Below are 22972 nucleotides of genomic sequence, written 5' to 3'. Positions count from 1 at the left end.
CCCTACTCCAATACTGTAGATTCGGCACGAGGAATAGATCAGTTAGTTTTGTTTCCTATTATTCTTCCACAGATGTTAGTTCCGTATAACGAATGATTAATAGACTACAGTCAAGGGTGAAGTGTTCTGACCGACTTTTTCGGCCCTCCTTTGAAGGAGGATGATTGGAAGTGACTCTAGTCTATTATCATTCTAGTGCAAGGGTTAGAACCATAAACAGGGCCTATCCATAGGGCACAGTAATGCACTTTCGTACCCTTTTCCTTAGATCTGGGCTTATAAACTTATGTTAGGGGATAGATTCATTAGTATTAGTGATAATCCGTCCTTTTGCAAGAGTGTTAGTATACCTTCTATGGAGTTATGCTTATTTCGGGCCTTGTAGGCCTCAAACGGGAGAGACTCCATCTTGCTTTCTGCCCCGGCAGCTTGAGATGCTTCTAAGTCAAATGTAATGTTTTAGTTTCGAAGTGTTGTTCGCTTGGAGAGAACCGGCTCAGGCTGGCCCTTATCGAAAGACTGTATTTTTCTCCACTCCGAAGACACAACATCAAATCGGCCGACTGAGAACGTGTCCTTGGTACGGGGAGGTACAAGACTTTGGTGGGCGGCAGGTTACTGGCCGTAACCTTCCATGAAAGGACAAGCTTCCATATTAGCGAAGGCATGAGTCAGTGAGTTAGTCAGTCTGTAGGCGGCAGCTAGCCGTTAGCATCAATGCCATTAATTATTTCCAGGCAGACAGTCGCCATTTTGAAGTCCGAGAAAGATCAAGAAGCTGATACTCTCTTAGAAAGATTGAAGTTATTTTAGTTGGAGCAGCTGGCGAGCTTTGACCTATACGATCAGAGCATTTCGAATGAAGCAGTTAGTCAGAAGAACGAATACCAGAGTGGCTGAAACTAAATTATAAGATCGAAGCCAAGAAGTGGAGATGGTCCGTGATTGAGAGGAGAGAGGAGTAGCGCAGAACAGTCAGAGAGAAAGCAGCTAATGAAAGGAAGGTTCCAGTGACTTGGAGGGAAGCAGAGAAGACAAAGCATAGCGGTGCAGACGTGAACCTGTGACTGCTGAAGTGTGACTCTAAGACGAGCCAAGGCACGGACGAGAAGGGAACCTAGATGACTGCTGAACCCCGACTTCACGTTAATAAGGTGATATCTGTCTATATTCTATAGTGTGCACATTCTAACCTTTCACTTTCCTTTGCAGGATATATGTTATAGTGTAGTATTGTGTTTTTATGATCATTGTAATAAAGTACCCCAGTTCTTAGTGAACCAGCATGTGCCTCGTATTCTTGTTCAATCAGGGTAACCTGTTCTTCTAGTCAGGCTTTGTTTTCATGAACGGATGTACTTCCCGGTCAGGTAAGAAGTGACTGAGCAATGAGGGAGAGAGGGACCCCTTGATGTGAAGAATAGATTGCACATCCTCTAATTTGGTAAGTTGTGGTATAATTCCTAATATTGTAGTATCATATCCCGAGTAGCCAATGAGAGATTCCTTCCAAAGGTATTCATAGGAAGAGCAAGAGTAAGTAAAGTGTGGGCCTAGAGAATGCTGGATCAAGGTCGAAGATGACTATCCACTCTGGGCTGAGATGTTACAGGAATTGGTCACCCCATTGGCACAGCAGCTTCGACGAAACGCAAAAACATAACCAGCACCTCACAATCGCCACGCTATGTACGAAGCCATAGCCATGTAGGCATCAATTTAATCAAGCGACTGGTGATCATTTCAATGGGCACCTTTAGGGGCAAGCAAGACTATACATTGAGGTAGAACTTTTGATCCTTCCTGAATATCAAAGTGTGGGGTGGAGGGGTGCAGGCGAGTGATGTAAGCTGCTTGATACACAATGAGTGTCCCATGTAGCACGAAAGTCTTAAAGTCTGTGTTAAAACCAACTGTAATGCTGTGAGTTGTGAATGTGATTATTCTGTCACAGTAGTTTGTTGTGACGTGCACCATTCCTTTGCCCAAGAATTTGTATTATTCAAAAATGAAAATAAAAATTACATAAAAAAAGATTTGACGGTCTACTGAAGATAAACAGAAAGCAGAGGCCTGAGCTACTCTTCTGTCTTCACTGTTACTCTCTCTCATGAACAAGAGTTAGCAGAAGAAAGCACCTTTTTCTTGCTAATTAGATCCAACTGCTTTAAAGGGAAAATCGCAGGGAGTTTGTTGTTGTTAATTAGTTTCTCACATCCCACCCCTTCATACCGATCCCAGCCACCCACCAAATCAAAGCTGGCTGCCAGCTGCTTTCCTTTCTCCCTCCTCACCCAAGATTATGTGGTGCGACCCGGATCCCTGCACCACTGACTTAAGCGCTGTTTTTCTTCTCCCTGAGTCCAGAAATTATTATTTTTAAAAAGTCACTACCTCATTGGCTTGAAAAAAAATGTTTTGTTGTTGCAGTTTTTTTACAGTGTGAACTTACTTGATCCGAAGGGCGCTTTACGTGAGCAGCAGTTACATTACAAAAAGACATATTCATTTTTGTTTGACACAGGAAGATTAAATGTTTTGCTTAGAATCACAGGGTGTTGAACTATCGCCGAGACTCGAACTTGGGGGCATATTACCAAGCAATAGCGATAATTATCGCTATTGCTTGGTTAGAGACAAAAATTTACCGCAGAGCTGCGGCGGTTTTTATCGCAAATACCAAGGTTTATTGCAAATGCGATAAAAATCGGCCGCAATGCATGAATATCGCTCAAAAGTCAGCGATATTCATGCATTACCGAGCTAACGCTCTTAGCCATGTTATCCACCTCCCATTGGATAACATGGCTAAGAACTGCTCAGGACAGGTTTTAGCTTTTGGAGATATTCGCGCTTAACGCGAATATCTCCAAAAGTTGGTAATAGGAGATAGCGATGTTAGCGACTGTTTCCAGTCGCTAACATCTTGGCACGCCCACTTTGCATGTCATTAGTGATAAATATCACTGACATGCAAAGTGGGGCCCAAGATGGTCGCTATCTCCTACTAGCTGTCGCTAACTGGTGTTAGCGACAGCTAGGTAATAGGGAGATAATTTTATCTCCGCTTTCTTGGCTTTTAAAGCCAAAAAAGAGGAGATAAACCCCCTTGATAATATGCCCCTTGGTTCCCTAGTTGGCCGCTCAGGCCCTAGTGCCACATCCTCTCCCCAATTTTTTTTGTACATAGCTGTCCCTGCATTTTCTTTGAAGACTTTCGGAGGAAACAGTAATAATCAGTTTCTAGCAACCTGATACATATTTTTTAAGTGTTTTTTATTGAAAGTTTATGGTAGTGAGCATTTGTTTAAAATTGATCTAAAAAATCGGATCTCTCCGGTATTTTCCGTTACCAACGGGCAGTAATCCAAGGAAGAAGAGGAGGAGAGTACTTAAAGGGCATTGTCGATATGACAAATGTGATCACACTCTGTTCTAATGCGTTATAGATTTCCCAAGCTCTTATGCCTCGTAAATATTTTAGTGAGCTATTGAATTAGGAGAATTAACTATCGTCCCTGTAAGCAAAGCACGGCTTCTCTTGAATCTAACAATGTTAATGCGAGTAAACATGTGCTAATGTATAATTCATCCGACTTGGGATTCTTTCGGAGTATTCCCTCGGAATATGTAACATTCCCTGGTAAATCAAGTTAGATTCAAAACACAAAATGGCGGATAGCAGTCTGCGGTCAGAGTGTGCGTTGTTTCTGAGATACGGTGTCAGGCTCTGAAGTTCATGGAAGGTGAAATGAGTTCTTCTGTCCTACGTGAGAAAGGAGGGCAAGAAAAATCAAGGGGCCTGATTTATGAAAAGTGTTGCATCGCTGCGATAGAACAGTGATGCAACACTTGTCACTGCACCCCCCTTGCAACACCATGAATGTGCTGTATTTACTGTACGGCGCTCCATGTAGCAAGGATTGAGAGATGCGTCGGAAATCCCATCGTATCTGTCAGAGCAAAACTCACGTATTACTGGAGTTGTGTCGTAAGCACGACGCAACTCCAGCAATGCATGGGGAAAGCCTATACCTATTGCCCTGTGTCACCCTTACGCCTGCTATGAGGCAGGCATAAGGTTTTACGGCAGTGGTGCAGTGAAATCTCATAGATTTCACTGCGCCACTTCTACAAGGCTTGGATGCGGGGATCATCCAACCTGCATACGTCATACCTGACGCAGGTATATTGTGGCGCAGGTGTTTACAAAGTGACGCATCTGCCTAGATATGTCACTTTGTAAATATGGTGTAACGTTGCGCATTGTTTACACCGCAGCTGCATCAAGAAAAGTGACGCAACTGCAGCGCAAAGGTGTCACAAGGGGCTCATGAATTAGTCCCAAGGTCTCCAAGTATTGCAAACTTTTTTGGTGGCTGGAAATCAACAGTACTAGGGGTCAAAACCAGAATCTGCCACCAGGAGTAAATCAATGCATCCCCGGTGGAAAATAGTTCAACAGGGCCAAAGTTAATAAAAGAATAATTGACGTCCCCCTGGAGACCAAGCTAGGCAGAGATGCAAGTAGCATCCACCTTCTGAAGTCTCAAAAGATCCCTGGGAGACAGGGACATAACGGAGGCGCCTGCAGCGGGCAGGCCCCCCCAGGGTTTCTTGTTCTGGAGGGTGCACCCTCACCCTCTAAGCCATGCCATTGCATGCCTTGCAGATTGCGTTCAATGGCATGGAATAAGAAATAGTTAAACACTTGGGAAAGCTACTCTACTTTACAGAGCAGGCCCTTACAGTGTAGGGGCGCCCAACTGTTTTGGGTGGCCCCATTGAGCCCATTCTGTAGTGGGGGGGGGGGGGCATCATTTTGAGTTACACCACTGCTGGGAGAAGTTCAACACTAGAGGCATGTAGGGTCTCCATCCTGGTTACTGATTTCCCTAGAGATACTCATGCCCCTGGAGACCGATGTGATGAAGAAACCTAAAGGAATGAGATGGCACCACAAGCTCTGCAAGATCTCTCCTGATGCGGCCAAAGCCCAGGGAGCAAGGCAATGTGTCTCCAATGCCCTCTGTGTTCCTGTCTGGGGTGAGGGGGGCAGAAAGCATACCGCGCTACAAAAACCCACCAGAATGTATGCAGACAAGAGAATGGAGATACGAATACCGCACCAACACAGGGCAGTATCGGCCAAGCTGAGAGCTGGTGGGATCATGCAAGCGTAGGCTCCCTACGCAGCACCCAAGTGCCCCAGACAGTGGCACTCCACCTTAAAGAATAGAATAAAATCTCCACAACCATAAGGTGATTCAGAAAATGATAAAGAAAACACAGCAACGGGACAGGGGATCATATCCTATGTCCCGGGGCCTGATCAGCTGCACAGAGGAGTGCTCCATAACACTTTGAAAAGGGCTTTAAAAGTTGCACATTAGCTCTCTGTGTTGCCCTAGGAAGGACATAAGTACCACTACCACCAACATCAAGCAGAGTGTTTCTGGGGATACCAAGAGTGTGGCAGGCCCCACAGAAACCCCACAAAGGTTTCTCCTCTGTCACCCTAAGTTTCCCAGGGGGTAAAAGTGATGACCCCGGGATGAGTTTCTTCCTGCTTCAAATACTCCTGGAGTCTGGGTTTTGTCTGTATGGGTATGGAGTGTGGGGACTGCCTCTGGTGGGTCCAGAGAATGCACTGCAACATGGGAAAAGTAGTAAAAAGACTCATGCGCACAGCCTATTGAAATTGAGGTGCATTATTGACAGTGACAAAAGTTAATAGTGCTTCAATACGTATCAACAAATTTATGGAAATACTTCATTGACAATGACAAAGTCAACAGTGAGTGTAGGAAGCTGGTTCTTTGTGTGATAGTCCAGGGGATTCCCTTATGAGTGGACAGAGGCTTGCTATGCAATCCCAAGGTGCTCTATTAGGTGTGAGCAGCCTTTGGCTTAACACAGAGGAGTGCAAGACATTTGCAAAATACACACAATGATTAATAAGTGACACATGCGACTCAAGAAAGAGATCTACACCAATTTATAAAAGTACCAAGTACTTTTATGTGTGTGTAGGCATCAGAGAAAAATCGTTCAGGTAAGTACGATTTTAAATATAAATTCTTTTCAATTTAAAAAGTGGTTACTGCAATTTCTGAGTTCTGCAATGTTATCCTATGGAAGGAAGAACAAGTTTTGCAATTGGGTATAGTACAGCGACTTACAAGACCAATTTCCAGGAGTTAATGTGAGTGGTGGGTAAGGTCCAAGGCATTACCAGCAGTACACCACCAGTGGCACGGGAGCAGCTGAGTGCAGGGTGCAAAATAGCATCGGGAGGCAAATGTAATTCAATGGAGATCGGTCGCTGCAGAAAGAAGTTGCAGGCTCTGGTCAGGAGGCCAGTTGGGCTGAACCAGCAAGTGGCTCAGGCCTTGCAATGCTTGGGGATGGGGGGACACCTTTGGTCCTTTTCTCCAAGGCCAAGGGGCGACGGGTGCAAAGGTGTCCGTATGAGTCAGGTATTTCCTTACTGGAGCAGTCACGGTTGAGGGGACCTTTGTGCAGAGGCGTCAGGCGATGCCTGGGAATCCGGGAGGGATGAAACCAGAATGGGCTCAAGCTCTGGAGGGCAGTGGGACCTTGTTGGCACCAGTCACCCACTTCAATTCGGACTGGAGGTGATGGGTGCATTGGGTCACTTTGGGTCTCGGGTATTGGCAGTTCTGGCGGCCTCAGTTTGGAGTTTCTTCCGGACAGGTCTGCTTTTCACAGGAGGTCTTGAGTCTTTTTTGAAGGTAGGCAGTCCCCCCAAAGCTGCAGGACGAGTCTATTTTGATGCAGTTTTCAATGAGGGATGCAGACAGACCGGCAGGATTGGTATCATTTCAGCAGCTTCTTTTCTCCTCTCTGCTTTTGCGGCTCTTTGGTGTCCTCTCTGTTCTTAAGTCATCAGGATCTGCTTTTCTTTTTCAAGGGGCTCCCCTAAATACTGATTTTAGGGGTGTAGGGTAGTTGACAATGGGCTACTGACCCTTGGGGTCACTAAACCCCCGATATGACCACTTCCTGTGGCAAGTGGGCATAACCCCGTCTCAGAATTCCTAAGTATGCCATCACAAAGATGGCTACTTCTGAAAAATCATGTCTACTTCACAGTAGCCCACCTTAGGGGTGGTACTGGCCTGGGGATGGCACACCTACCTGACTAGCTAATGTTCCTGCCTGTTTAGGTACCAAGGGGGCTCTAGACAGGGAGGGTAGGTTCCTCTTCTGTGAGGGGAGACAGATTCACATTCCAAAGGTGGCAGCTTCTTTCAAGTTTGCCGGCTCATGGAGGCTTATCAGCAGGTCATCCTGTGGGAGGAGGTGTTACACGTCTTCCCGGACAGGCTTTTATTCTGGGTCTCCTGAGAGCAAAGGCTCTCACCCCAGGAGGTCAGAACAGCATCTCGGGTGGCAGACTGGCGGAAAACAGTAAGCATGGACACCCGTGTCTGGTAGGTTGTCAAGGGGCACTCTAAGTGCTCTCTGGGTGCATGTATTCGTAAATTTGACACTGGCGTCAGTGTGGGTTTATCAATATGAGATGTTTGATGCCAAACATTCCTATTTTTTGTCAAGCCATCACGTAGCTGGAGACCATGATTTCACCAGTATTCAGCATGTTTTAAAATGTCTTCCCTGGTCACTTGTACTGGCAGTAATATGACTGACCAGTACAGGGGCATATTTGCTCATGCACGTATGGCCTCACATGTAATAGTCAGCACCCTGCCTTAGGACTGTCTGGCCTGCTGTAGGGGCAACTTACAAATATTACATGTAGTGTTAGGGATATGGTACACAGAGATGTGTGCCATGTTCATTTCTACATTTTCTGCGTGTTTTCACTTTTGCCTGCACCAAGACACGCAGCCTGCAATGGCAGTCTTGCATGTGCGTGGTAAGGGATCCCACATGGTTACATAATTCTTGTTGCAGCAATTATGTGCCCTCTTTATTACCTCAGGCCCTAGGTAACATGATACCATTTACTAGGGACTTACAGAAGGTGCTAAAGGTCTTGCCAATTGGGGGAGCAATTGTACAGTTTTGGGAAAGAGCTCTGGTACTGGGGCCTGGTTAGCAGGAACCAGTGCACTTTCAGTCGAAATCGCATTTACCAGGCAAAAAGTGGGGGTGGCCATGTCTAAAAAGGGCATTTTCCTACAGCGAGTCAATACATGTTGTAATGAAGGTCATTGTAAGGCTTTAAAGCGCTTTATTGACAATCATGGTGTCAGCAGTGAAACATTACAAGCCCCCGTGAGTATCTTTGTTAGATGGTACTATCCTTAGTGATTTTAATTGTGTTACATTGGTTTACTGTGACCTATTTCTGCTTTTATTAATGTGTTGGCCACCTGACAAAGCCAGTAGGCCTGCTTTTTAATAACTATACCACTTGCATTGTGTCTAGTATTGGTCTTGTTGAGAGGGTATTACGGTTATAAGATTCAAGAATTGGTTGGGGCATGAACTATTTGGAGGGTGTCATCATAGGTATCTCTTGTACATATTTGTAAATTAATGCATAGTTCTTGATTAGTGTGTGTAATAAAGTACTGTTCCTTTTTATAAGTTAAAATACTAACTAGACAATGATGTATTGGGTGTTGTTCAATGCATACCTGTGGACTAGGGTACTAGACGGCACCCCACCACTTCTGAGAAGGCCTTGGACTGTCCTGCCTTGCTACCCTGAGAGAGTCATGGGCTACAACAGGGTACTTTGTTTCCAGCAGTTGGAAGGATACAGACTTATTGCTTATGAAGGACTCATATTCTTACTTAATAACCCATTTTTACAGTGTGTTATTGGAAGTCTAAAACAAAATCTTAAGTGTAAGGAAATGGGTAAGCAAATGACTTTCTGACATTGTGGGTGTTCACAAGAGTTTGCGTAACCACCCCTCTGTAGCACTTTTTTCCTCCCCTTTCTTTTCCTTGACCAGGAGAGAGGTGGTGCCAACATCCTTTCATCTAAGGAAACCAATCCACTCTAGCCTGATTTATTTATTGCCAGTCTCAGCAGCAAGCTAAAAGCTGCTATTTAGGCATATATATGATTTTCAAAGCAGCTTATAGTACCCCGTCGATGAATTAAAAAAACATGCTGCTTGACATGTTTTAGGTCTTGCCTGCCGACAGCGCATGCGCTGTTGATGCGAGGGATATTGTTGACAGTAAGGGTCTTGTAGTCCGTCCATTGCTTACCATTCTCGGCTTCAATGTCACTCTAATTTCTGCCTCCTAATTGGCCAGCGCTTGCCAATGCAACTTCCTGTTCTTTTGTTTGGACCATGAACCAAGGACTGATTGATTAAGTTTGATTAGTGTCCTTCTACTCTCCATTCACAACTCGCTGTACTTCAGGTGCTATGTTATTTAGTCTTCTTGTCCATTTTGTATTTTTTCTTGACTTCTCAGTACTGACACTACCCCCACTTTTCGCGACACTGCATGATCCTGCAGTTTTCTTGACTATGTTAATTCTGTTCTTATTGGTTTATCTCCTCTGCTCTCTCCTTTATACTGTATTTTTCCCGAATATGATATTATTGTTGTTATTGCTCCGCTATCAGTATACCTGTAAAGCGCTCTGATACCTGCAAGGGTCATGCTTGCACTATATAAAACAATCAAAATAAAATAAATGAAGTTGTGTCATTCTCTCCCACTCCCCAATGGTTGTCCATATTGCTTCTTTCCCTCCCACCACCCACCCTTGTCTGTGTTGCTTATTTCCTTCCACCACCTCTCTTCCTCCTGTTGTCTATGTTGCCCCCAGCCAATGCCACAAGGAAAAAAAGTGATATGATGAGTATGATAGCACTTTTTTTAACATCTTGGTGCCGTCCCCCTTATCTTCCTGTTGTCCGTGCTGTGCCTTGTTGTCCATATTGCCCAACCCTACCCACCATGAGAAAAAAAGTGTTGTGATGCAGTTGGCATTGGCTGCATCTTAGCACTTTTTTCTAACTTTACACAGCCACTCTGCTATGCAACATGGCTAAAAGACATCGGCAAAGCCAAAAGCTTTTGCATAGGCCTATTGGCTTTGCCAATGTAAATGTTTTATGTGCCACTTTCCATGATTAACAAATAAAATCATTATCTTTTTACAATCAGCACATTTTATTTAATCAGCAAAAGGTTATTGTTAGAAATGGGAGTCTCTCGTTGGCAATGGTTTGCACCTTTGTCCAAGTAGGGACTCTTGCTTCAAGTCAGGATAAGGAAGTTACGCCCTTAGACAACCCCTGATCAGCCCCTTAATAGCGTGGTACAAGCACAGAGGCTTATCTCAGAGGCAGTGTGTAAAGCATTTGTGCACACACACAGTAATACTGTGAAAACACTACAAATGGACACCACACCAGTTTAGAAAAATAAGTAATCTTTATTTAAACCAAACAAGACAAAAACTACAAAAATCCAAACTACAGTTATCAAGACGTGACTTTTAAAAGGTAAAAACTGTTCTGTCCATAGCAAACTATAGATGCGACACTTGCAACACAAATTACCTCAGATGCATCAAAATCATGAGCAAAAAACAGCGGCAGGGAAGGTCATGCGTCGGTTCCTTACGCCCAGGAAAGGTAATGCATCGGTTCCTTGCTCCAATGGAGGTGATACGTCGGTTCCTTATTGCCACGCAGGGGAGGTGATGCGTCTGTTCCTTACTGAAGAGGAGGCGATGCGTTGGTTTCTTACTGTGCAGGGAGGTGATGCGTCAGTTTCTTACTGCATCACCGGCATTGCTGTAGACTAGCCGCCCCTGTGCGATGCGTGGGGCTTGAGGGGGCATCCGCAGTAATAGCGTTGTGTTGATCTCTCCAGCCGTGGTCCCATGATGCGTCGGTTCTTGCAGCCGTACAGCAGGGCCTGCGTCAAAGTTGGTGCAGTGATCTCAGACTTCAGAGAGCTGTGCATGGGACTCTGCGTGCGGCGATTTCTCCAGCCACGGGCAGGCACTGCAATGGTTTCTTCAGCGAAAAAAGAGAACAAGGAAAACCCTACTCACAACGGAACCAGGGTAAAGTGTTTATCCAGAAAAACAATGGTTCCTGTGGCATATCACTTAGTGAATATACGATAAATTGGGGACTTAATACCAATCCAACTATTAGAGAAAGGGTGGCAAGGAGGAGAGACACAATTAAATCAGTATCAAACCATTCTTTTATATATGTTTCAATTGAAAAAATCAACAATGCTTTTGACTACAACATATAATACAATATCTAAAGTGCAATGTGTCCCCAGTGATTTGTGAAGTAACCAAAGAAACAACGTGTGTACATTTAGGTGAGCTATACAGGTTACAGTTGTGACTATTTACAAAAAAGAGACATGACTCCAAGAAATTATTTAAATCAATCGTAGAACAGTTGCTATACAATCGTAGGCACTGTATGAGTCTAATTCGCCTCCAGTACGTCAACGGCGTTTCGACCCTTAGAGTGAGGGTCTCATCAGGACAGGGAGTGAGGGACGTCTAGAAAACATAATATATAATGTGGAATTGTAATTATATGTAGTCGCCTTGAATATTTGTAAATATTCTTGGGAAGGTGAAGTGATTTACCTTATACTGGGCTAATGAATATGTAACCCATGCGTGTGGAAGTAAAATAAATTTACTTACAGTGAACCCAGCCGGGCACTGTCGAGGGGCAGACAAGCAAAAGCATAGAATTAGCCGCGTGCGTAAAAACATCAAGATTATATATCTGGAGCGGCACAGAATGAACAACTTACCACTGTCATAGACACTTTGGTAATTGTAGTACCTCTGTCTCAAAACGGACGATGACGCCACTTAGCAAAGTAACTCAAGGTTCTGTGAATGTCGTGTATTGCATATGGTGTCCATGCGGGCTACCCTACATTGGCCAAACTCAACAATTGATGAAAGCCAGAATAGGGCAACATCGTAGCTGCATAAGAAAATCTGTCATAACGGCGCCTCTTGTTGCACATTTCCAAGAATTCAAACACACTGCGGATGAAATGCGATGGCAAGTCATAGATATTGCAACATTACCCGAGAGAGGTGGCGATATCACTCAGATTTTACAGCGCCGGGAATGCCATTGGATAGATAAAATCAATTCAATTAATGAAGGTTTGAATTCTGCTGATGAATGGAGGGGTTTTGTCTCTACATTGACTTAATTTATGCTTGTCAAGAATCTTGATTTTTCTTACTTAGAACTGTAATGTCAGAAACTACACATTACCTCGGTCACAGAGATCTAAGAGATGATATATATGTGTGTTAATGATATCACAATGAGTGCTGAGCATTATCAGTGCAGATTGTTCAGTTAATATGCCTTGATGTAGCAGTCAATTATATACTATCCCCATGTGAATACAATATTAACAAAATATTAATTTGGGAAATGTATAAACTATGATGGAGTATGTGATGATGAAATGAGTTTGCTTTGTAAAATTATGATCATCAAATGTGTCTTACAACACAAGAATAGTATATAGAAATGCATGAAATTGTCAATATGGTATGCTATTGCCTTCTCTAAACCCTGCCCTTTAATTCCTTCATTTTGTAGTTGGCGAATCTATCTTTTATATATTCTGTATACTAATACATTTCTACTGGAGCCTATATATCTCGATAATTTTCCACTGATGTCCCTGTGAAAGGATTTCACTTTTCCTCGTAAAACATAAACATTGCACCATAGTCCTTTTTCTATATCTACCATGCGCGCAACGCTGGGCGTTTTAAACGCAGTGACGTCACCCGCCAGCCACCACACTATTCCCGGAAGATAGCGATCGAGCGAGTGGTTAAAGCGCCCAGGTAGGCATTGTAAATTGAAATTATTTCACGCTCGTTAACTTAGGGCCACTGCCAGCCCATGTTAAATTCAGATACCGTCTGTTATACTTACGGAGACCCTCTGGTTAACTCGCGCAGTGGCGGCATCGTCCGTTTCCACACAAATTAAACTACGGAAGCTAGCGACTGTGCTAGTGGACAACGCGCTCAGGTAGGCATCACAGTGTGATGATTATTTAGCACCCATAATCGCAGGGCTATTGCCAGCTTACAAAATATTCAGACATCGTTTGTTATATTCACAGAACCTTGAGTTACTTTGCTAAGTGGCGTCATCGTCCATTTTGAGACAGAGATACTACAACTACCAAAGTGTCTATGACAGTGGTAAGTTGTTCATTCTGTGCCGCTCCAGATATATAATCTTGATGTTTTTAAGCATGCGGCTAATTCTATGCTTTTGCTTGTCTGCCCCTCGAACAGTGGGTTCACTGTAAGTAAATTTATTTTACTTCCACACGCATGGGTTACATATTCATTAGCCCAGTATAAGGTAAATCACTTCACCTTCCCAAGAATATTTACAAATATTCAAGGCGACTACATATAATTACAATTCCACATTATATATTATGTTTTCTAGACGTCCCTCACTCCCTGTCCTGATGAGATCCTCACTCTAAGGGTCGAAACGCCGTCGACGTACTGGAGGCGAATTAGACTCATACAGTGCCTACGATTGTGTAGCAACTGTTCTACGATTGATTTAAATAATTTCTTGGAGTCATGTCTCTTTTTTGTAAATAGTCACAACTGTAACCTGTATAGCTCAACTAAATGTACACACGTTGTTTCTTTGGTTACTTCACAAATCACTGGGGACACATTGCACTTTAGATATTGTATTATATGTTGTAGTCGAAAGCATTGTTGATTTTTTCAATTGAAACATATATAAAAGAATGGTTTGATACTGATTTAATTGTGTCTCTCCTCCTTGCCACCCTTTCTCTAATAGTTGGATTGGTATTAAGTCCCCAATTTATCGTATATTCACTAAGTGATATGCCACAGGAACCATGGTTTCTTCAGCGGCACGGCGGCAATGCATGGAAATTCTTCCTGTAAGGCGGTGTTGAGTCGGAAACGGGTGCGGATGCATCACGCTTCTTTAGTTGCTTCAGGTTTTCTCAGCTCCCAGTAGCTGGAACAACCTCCAGAGGCTCAACACAGGAACAGGCACCTCTTGGCTTGGCAGGTTAGAACTCCCAACAAGGGAGTTCAGGGAAGCTAGTGGTGAAGTCTTTGTGTCCCTGAAACTTCAGAACAGGAGGCAAGCTCTACTTAAAGCCCTTGGAGATCTTCTTCAAGCAGGATACACAGCACACAGCAAAGTCTTTGCCCTCTCCTTGGTAGAAACAGCCACTGCAGGCCAACCCCAGACAGCACACAGCAAAAAGGCAGTACTTCCCCTTGAGCTTTCCCAATTCTTCTCCTTGGCAGAGGTACGGAAGTAATCTAGAATCCTGGGGTCTGGGCCCCAATATTTATACTCAATTTCTCTTTGTTCTCTTGTGGCAGACAGGCTCTGTGCTCAGTCCAAACCAGTTCTGTCCTCTTTGGCCCAGCTTCCTGGCGGGAGTTGGAGACAACATTGTCTAAGGCAGACCAGGCCATTCAGGTACAGGGAAATCTCCTCCCACAACTCTAAAGTCAGCCAAGGTCAATTCAGCCCAACTCTGACTTATCCAGTAAAGCCAGGAAACTCCTCAACCGCACCCCCCAGTGGCTGTCTGATGAGAATGCACATCCCTAGCCCCTGTCACTCCAAAGCCAGACAGTCAATCCACAACCCAGCAGACGCACACAGGATGGTTAAGCAAGGAAATACCCACTTTCTAAAAGTGGTATTTTCCAACACAATATAAAATCATCCTTACTAAAATATGCATTTTTATATACTGAGTTCAGGCATACTGAACTCCATATTTCTATCTTGTCCCAATGGGAAGTTATACTTTAAAGATCTTATAAATAAACTCCCATTCGTCTATTGGGACAGATAGCCTTTCCATAGAGAAAAATTAAATACACTGTATTTCACTCTCAGGACATGTCACACACACCAGTACATGTCCGACAGTTCACATACACGGTACCCTGACCATGAGGGTACCTTGGCCCTACCTTAGGGGTGACTCACATGTAACTAAAGGGAAGGTTCGGGCTTGACAAGTGGGTGCACTTGCCAGGTCGACAGGGCAGTAGAGACTGCATGCAGACACTGCAGCGCCAGGCCTGAGACCCATTTGAAAGGCTGCTTGTTGGGAGGCACAATCTGTTCTTCAGGCCCACTAGCAGCAGTTGACTTACAGGCCCTGGGCGCACACAGTGCACTGTACTAGGGACTTAGTAATAAGTCAAACAAGCCAATCATGGAAACATCAATTCATATGCACAATTGGCCCAGGGAGCATTCGCACTTTGGCACTGATCAGCATCTAGACCAGCAAAAACGAAATCCAGCACACAGCAAATGTGCATTATCATTATATTATTTCAGTTTCTGTTCCTTAGCTCTGCATCTCCGATGTGCCACTCCCATCTGAAATGGTATTCCCCATTATTTTATTAGCATTTTGTCTCCGGACAGAAGAGGACCACAAATGAGTAATTAACTTTTTATGGTCCCAATGGCAGCCACTGCTTGAGCTGCTTAGGTGGAGAGTTCACTACGCCATGGTATATAGCCTGATAGTTTCAGGACTCATTCACGAAAACGTTTGCCTACCTAAATGTCCCACTTGTAAATTCTAAATCCTGATTCACGTGATCTGTTTTTGCAGTTTTTTACAAATGGAAATTCCACTACACTTGATGGACAAACTTTATTGGTATTCACAAAACTATTAAAAGGTGTTCCCCATCCACAAAGCACATAGAAATATACAAAAGGCAGGATTCTAGAGTCGACATGCAAAGGGATTCCTGCAATATTTAATATGAGTTTGGGGGAAGAGGTTTCCTTTACAAGGAAATACTGTTCCCTGTGTTGAAATAAATGAGTTTTGCAGAAAAATGGAAAATGACCTGGTAACTGACTGTCTCCCTAAACAGGTTAGGAGGTTAATGGCCAGGCGCCCCCTCTCCCTGCAAACAACAGGTTAGGATGTTAATGGCCAGGCGCCCCCTCCCTCTGCAAACAGCAGAATGAGCGTCATTAGTTGCACCTTGAGCAGGAGCAGCCAGTGTGGGGAGGCCATCGTTTGTGTTAGGAAATGTCATGACGTCATCAGGAGGCGCCCAGGACAGAGCCATTTAAGGTGACAGGGAGGCTGTCCTGTATTCGCATAACCAATGTCTACTTAACTACGTTTTTTTTTAATTCCTGTTAGGGACTGTGTGAATAAAAGGCTACGTCTTGGTAAACCACCATAACTGATATTGTCTCTCTCCATGAGGGCTTCCAGGGGGGAAGGGCAGCGACCAAGCATTACGGGGCAGATTTACAGGCCATGTGCGCCACATTTGTGCCACAGTTGCGTCACTTTGTGACGCAGTGGCGGTGCAAAGCCAGCGCCATGCTGCGGGGTCTTTACAACATGACGCATCTAGGGAGATGCATCACCTTGTAAAGCCCTGTGCAACATGTGGGTGTTCCGGCACAGAGGGGGCATTCCAGCGCAGGAACGCCTCCTAAGAGTGGCTGAGTGAAAGCTACAAGATTTCACTCAGTCACTATTATGGCCATGCTGCGTGAAAACCCTGCCCCTGCTTGAAGCAGGCATAAGGATTGACACAGCATTTTAGGCATAAGGGCACCCGAGCCTTGCTGGAGCTGCATCGCGCTTGCAACGCAACACTCAATCAGTCAATCAATCAGCAAATTTGTATAGCACGCTACTCACCCGCTAGGGTCTCAAGGCGCTGGGGGGAGGGGAAGTCGCTATTGCTCGAAGAGCCAGGTCTTGAGTTGTTTCCTGAAGGAGAGATGGTCCTGGGTCAGCCGTAGGTGGGTGGGGAGGGAGTTCCATGTCTTGGTCGCCAGTTAGGAGAAGGATCTTCCTCCGGCGGTGGTTCTGCGAATTCGTGGGATGGTAGCGAGGGGGAGGCTGGCGGATCGGAGCTGGCGGGTGGGTGTGTAGAATGCAAGGCGGCTGTTGAGGTATTTGGGGTCCATGTCGTGGAGAGCCTTGTGTGCGTGGTGAGGAGTCTGAAAGTGATCCTCTTGCTGACGGGGAGCCAGTGCAGGTCTCTCAGGTGGGCAGAGATATGGCCGTGAAGGGGGATGTCCAGGATGAGTTGTGCAGAAGCGTTCTGTATGCGCTGGAGTCTTTTCTGGAGTTTGGCTGTGGTTCCAGCGTAGAGGGTGTTCCCGTAGTCCAGTCAGCTGGTGACGAGGGCCTGAGTGACCGTCTTCCTGGTTTCGGTGGGGATCCACCGGAAGATCTTTCGGAGCATGCGCAGGGTGTTGAAACAGGATGACGAGACAGCGTTGACTTGCTTGGTAATCGTGAGGGAGGAGTCCAGGATGAAGCCCAGGTTGCGTGCATGGTGCATTGGCTTCGGGCGGTCCCCAGGACAGGGGGCCACCAGAAGTCGTCCCAGGCTGAGGGGGATGTTCCCAGGAGGAGGACTTCCGTCTTGTCTGAGTTCAGTTTCAGATGGCTGAGCTTCATCCATTCCGCGACGTCTTTCATTCCTTCCTGGAGGCTGGCTCTGGCGGTGGCAGGGTCATTGGAGAGGGAGAGGATCAGCTGGGTGTCATCTGCGTAGGAGATGATGTTAAGGTTGTGTTGGCATGCGATGGCTGCAAGGGGGCTCATGTAGACGTTGAAGAGAGTGGGGCTGAGCGAGGATCCTTGTGGAACGGCGCAAATGACTTCGGTGGCAGCAGATCGGAACGAGGGGAGGCGGACTCTCTGGGTTCTTCCGGAGAGAAACGAGATGATCCACTCCAAGGCCGTTCCTTGGATTCTGGTGTTGCTGAGGCGCTGTATCAGGGTGCGGTGGCATACTGTGTCGAAGGCTGCTGAGAGGTCCAGGAAGATGAGGGCAGCTGTTTCCCCGTTGTCGAGCAGGGACCTGATGTCGTCGGTAGCTGCGATGAGGGCGGTCTCGGTGCTGTGGTTTGCTCAGAAACCGGACTGCGAGGGGTGGAGGGATCCGTTTGTCTCGAGGGGTCCGCGGTGGGATTCTTCAGGAGGGCGCTGAGCTCAACATGTTTCTAGCTCTCCGGGAAGGTGGCGGATGCGAAGGAGCTGTTAATGATGTCCCGCAGTTGGGGTGCGATGATGGAGTCGGCTTTGTTGAAGATGTGGTGTGGGAAGGGGTCGGTTCAGGAGCCGGAGTGGATGGTGTTCATCGTGCTGGTGGTGTCTTCGGTGCTGACCGGGGTCCAGGTGCAGAGGGTGGTGGTGGGGGGCGCTGGTTCGGTGGTTGGGTGCGTGGTCTGTGCGCCGAAGCTGTTGTGTATGTCAGCGATCTTGCGGTGAAAGAACGAGGCAAGTGAGTCGCAGAGGTCTTGCGAGGGTGTGATGTCGTTGTTGCAGGCGCTGGGGTTGGAGAGCTCTTTAACAATGCTGAAGAGTTCCTTGCTGTTGTGGGTGTTGTTGTCCAGACGTTCTTTGAATGTTGTCCTTTTGGTGGTGCGGATCAGCTGGTGGTGTTTGCGGGTGGCGTTCTTGAGGGCTGTCATGTTCTCTGTTGTCTGGTCATGGCGCCAGGCTTTCTCGAGGGTGCGGCAGGTTTTCTTGGAGTTTTTGAGGTCGTTGGTGAACCACGAGGCTTTCTTGCTGCCGGGTCTGCTGGGAGGGTTCTTCAGTGGCGCGAGGTCATCGACGCAGTTGGTGAGCCACTGTGTGAGGTTGCGGGCTGCTTTGTTGGGGTCCCTCGTGTTGGTGGGAGGGTTTTGGCTGAGGGAGGTGGTGAGTTGGTCGGCGATGATCTTGCTCCAGCTTCTGCGGGGAACCTGTTGCGGTTGTTGGTGGGTTGTGGTTCTCCTGAAGTTGAAGTGAACGTAGCTGTGATCTGTCCAGTGTAGTCCGGTGGAGTGGCTGAAGTAGATGTGCTTGCTGGAGGAGAAGATGGGGTCTAGCGTGTGGCCGGCGTAGTGGGTGGGGGTGTTCACCAGTTGCTTGAGTCCGAGGTTGGTGAGGTTGTCAGCAGGGCGGCGGTGTTGCTGTCATTGTTGTTCTCCAGGTGGAGGTTGAGGTCCACTAGGAGAATGTAGTCTGAGGAGCTTAGGGCGTGCTGGCTGACGAAGTCTGCGATGGCTTCACTGAATTGTGTGCGTGGTCCCGGGGGTCTGTAGATGAGAGTGCCTCTGAGGGTGGTCTTGGGGTCGGTGTGTATCTGAAAGTGAAGGTGCTCGACTGCGGTGAGGGTGTTGTCGGAGTTGGCCGTGAATCGGATGGTGTTTCTGTGGACGATGGCGATGCCTCCTCCGGTTTGGTTGATGCGGTACCTCCGGGTGATCTTGTAGCCATCCGGGATGGCTATGGCGATGTCAGGGGCTGAGGAGGCGTTCATCCAGGTTTCTGTGAGGAAGGCGACGTCTGGCGATGTGTCGAGGAGGTTCCAGAATTCAACGGCGTGTCTGTGGACGGAGCGGGTGTTCAGGAGGATGCACTTGAGGTGAGCGTTGCTGGTGCCTGTCTTGGCGGTTGCGGTGCAGCTACGGAGGCAGGAGAATTTGCAGGCTTGGCAGGTGAAGGGTCCGTGGGTGCGTTTCGGGACGGCTCGGTAGCAGGCGGGGTTCTGGCTGGCGTTGAGTGCGTGGAGGGTGGCGGCGTCGTAAGTCCGTCGTGTGGCTGGCATCGTTGGGGGCCAGGGGTCCTGGCGCTGGACGCGGTCCAGGCGCGGACGGGCGCCGACGGGCTTGCCTTTGGGCGCGTCTGCTGCGCGGCCGCTTTGTGGTCTCCATAAGAGTGTTGAAGGGAGGGAGTGTGGTCTGCATAAGAGTGCTGACGGGAGGGAGGAGCAGCTGGGTGGCGGGAGCTGGGCGGCGAATGGGGTAACAGGGGTGTCAGGGGGGCGGGCCGCGGTGAGGCAGCGGCGGGAAAAGTGCGGTGAAGGAGGCAGCAGGAGACCGGGGTGAGCAGGCGGCAGCGGCGTGGGGCGACCTAACCTGAAGGCAGGGTCAGAGGTCGCTCCCTGCGCTACTTCGCGAACTCCTTAAGAGTGCTGACGGGAGGGAGGAGCAGCTGGGTGGCGGGAGCGGGACGGCGAATGGGGTGACAGGGGTGTCAGGAGGGTGGGGCCGCAGGGAGGCAGCGGCGGGAAAAATGCGGCGAAGGAGGCAACAGGAAACCGGGGTGAGCAGGCGGCAGCGGCGTGGGGGCAACCTAACCTGAAGGCAGGGTCAGAGGTCGCCAGCAATGCGTCACCTTTGCGGCAGCAGATGCGTCACTCATCTGTCTATTCTTGCCCCTGTCATATGGATACTTCGTTACATATATTGCGTTAAGTTAGCATGAGTGTATTACATGTTTAAACAGCCATTTTTCCTTCGGCTTCAGTTTTGCACACGACACCTACTTGTTGTTATCGCTTTCACCCTAGAAGCGGTGATGTGATTTATTTGAGAATAATATGTTATTACTATGCTATCAGCTTTGCCTGGTACACTTGGTACAACTGTCTGCACACTGAGAGCTGCACACTCTAAGAATAACCTAACACAAGGTTGCTGGGAGGCCTGATCCTCGCACCACATTAGACATAACACAAATAATGTTGATGCCAACATTTTTGGGCTCTACGCGGGTTTAAGATAGAGTTACAGGGAATGAACGTAGACACTTGGTGCTGCGCATGAAGAGAGCTGGTAGCTGTTGATGTGATCTACTCCTACTGACATTTAGAGGTATGGGTCCGCCCTGCTAAAGCCCGAATGAGACCTTCTTAGATATAAAATAATATGCTAAATAGGGTGCGCGAAATATAGGTGATATAGATTTCTATAGATTTTGCATTGTAACATGCTATCACCTTTTGCTTACTATGGATTAGTGACTATGCTGCTAACTCTGATTTTTATAATATGCATTTTGGTATTATACAAGATACTGCGTTTGAGAACCTTGCATTGAATAATAAATATTTCAAACTTGCACGTGTGTTCTTTGACTCTCAGTTTTGGTTTGAAATGATTATATAACGAAAGAGTGTTCATGTGTTCCACGATTCCTGAGGTATTCTAAAGATCATGTTCTGGTTTGTCTAAGACATGTATCATTTCATAATGATCCATGAGACACTGTAGCTAGCTAGGTAAGGGGATTTCTGATACTGAGATGAGTTTTGGATCATCCTAACTCACTGAGGTTCTAGATCTCTATGCACAGTTCTGTGGGAGAACGGAAACCCTGCTACATGGCGCCCGTACGTTGTTGGCCTTATATCATGACACTCGAGTAGTATATCATTCAAACCTTGACACCTTCATTCCCGTTTCCGGTAAACGGTGGTGCCGGAAAAACCTACCTGTTTTTTAAAATAGGTCTTTTCAAGCTTGAATTCTTCTAAAAACGGTTTCTTTGAATTACTACCCAGTTGTGCTACAAAGTGTTCTTTGTCTTTTTTCTCTTCCTGTGCTAAAATGGCCGTGGATATACCGCAGCATAGCCGCATCGCGGTTCGCGACCACTTGCGGGCATATATTGTCCCTGTGGATGGCTTAGCTGTGGTTCTAGTGGTGAGTGCGGAACATGCGTACCCGTACGAATTGTTTTATTCATGGGTGACATTTCCGGCAGTGGACGCTAATTCTGGTGTGTTCCATTCATACACTGCCTCGGCTGTACCGGCGGCTTATGCTCCGTACAGGGCACTGGAAGTACCTATAGATGTTTGGCAGCACGGAGTTTGGTTTGGTGGCGCCCTACCCCATTCTTTAACCACTCCGAGGTTAGGTCCTTTGTCCATTCCGGGCACAAATTGGCCCGCTTTGGGTGGATTTACTCCTCACCCTAATCGCGCTACTTGTAATGTGGCTGACCTGCGGCGTCTTCATGAGGTCGCGGTTGGAGTGATTAGGGCGCTTGTTCATTACATCGGTCGTAATGTTCATGGCGCAGCCCCCGCAGGTGCGCAGCTTCGAGCAGAACAGGCTGGTTTGAAAATCAGTCCTGTCATGGTGAATTCCGTTATGGGCAAGAAGCCCCAGGATAAGGATGATTTTCCTTACTGGCTTGCCGAGAAATTCGACCAGCTGGAGGCTGTGTTTCCTAATACGACTCCTGGTGAAAAACACCGGATTCTTACGCTCAGTTTACCGAAAGATTTAGCCCCTGAACTTGCTGACTGTGAAACATGGGGTAAGACTTTTGCAGCGGTTTACTCGAGGTGCTATGGCACCCCGTCTGTGTCAAACCTTTCTGCGGTCCTTAAACGTGTTCAAGATGATCACGGACCAGAGTCGGCGGTTGAATTGGGCATGCGCCTGTGTGGCTCGTTTGAGACAGTTTGCGATCTTATCCTTGCGAATGTCAAGGGGGATGCAGTGAACTTTCAGGTGGCCAATGCTCTGGCGTTGGTTCCCGATGCCGATAAACCCCGTCAGTTAGCAAGGATTATTGTGGCGGCTTATAAAATGGTTGGCCGCACTTCTAAGGGTGTAAAGGCTTTTTCTGAAAAGGAGAAGAAACAGCCCCAGGGACAGTCTTCGGAATCGGGTGGACAACCCAAGTCCAAAAAACAAAATTGGCCAAAAAAGCAGAATCAGGGTAAGCAACAACAACAACAGCAGACACAGGTTTCTAGTCCTGCGCCTTCACTGCCTGCGCAGTCAGATCGAGTTTATGATTTGCGCGATCGCGCGACGATTAAATCGCCTGAAAGATTTCAGGCTTCTGACCAACGCTCTCCACGTTCCTTTCAGGACTCATCGGCTCCGTCAACCGGTGGTGGAGGGGGCGGCAGGGGCAGGGGTGGCCAGCAAGGACGTGGTCAGCCCCGCACGCGAAGTGAAGGGGATCAGCGGGACGACTCTACGCCCAAGAGACCGCAGTTTGCCAAGAAGAAGGTCGCAGCCTTAACGGCGCATCGATATGCCCCAGATAGTGAGAACGCGGCTTCGGAATCTGACGTGGGCTCTGACCTTGCTGGACAGCGCGGCGGAGATTACCATAGTGAGAGAGGCCCTCCGTCCAC

This window comes from Lissotriton vulgaris, chromosome 8, assembly GCF_964263255.1.
Source record: "Lissotriton vulgaris chromosome 8, aLisVul1.2, whole genome shotgun sequence".
NCBI classification, from domain to species: Eukaryota; Metazoa; Chordata; class Amphibia; order Caudata; family Salamandridae; genus Lissotriton; species Lissotriton vulgaris.
This window is presented reverse-complemented; position numbering follows the sequence as displayed.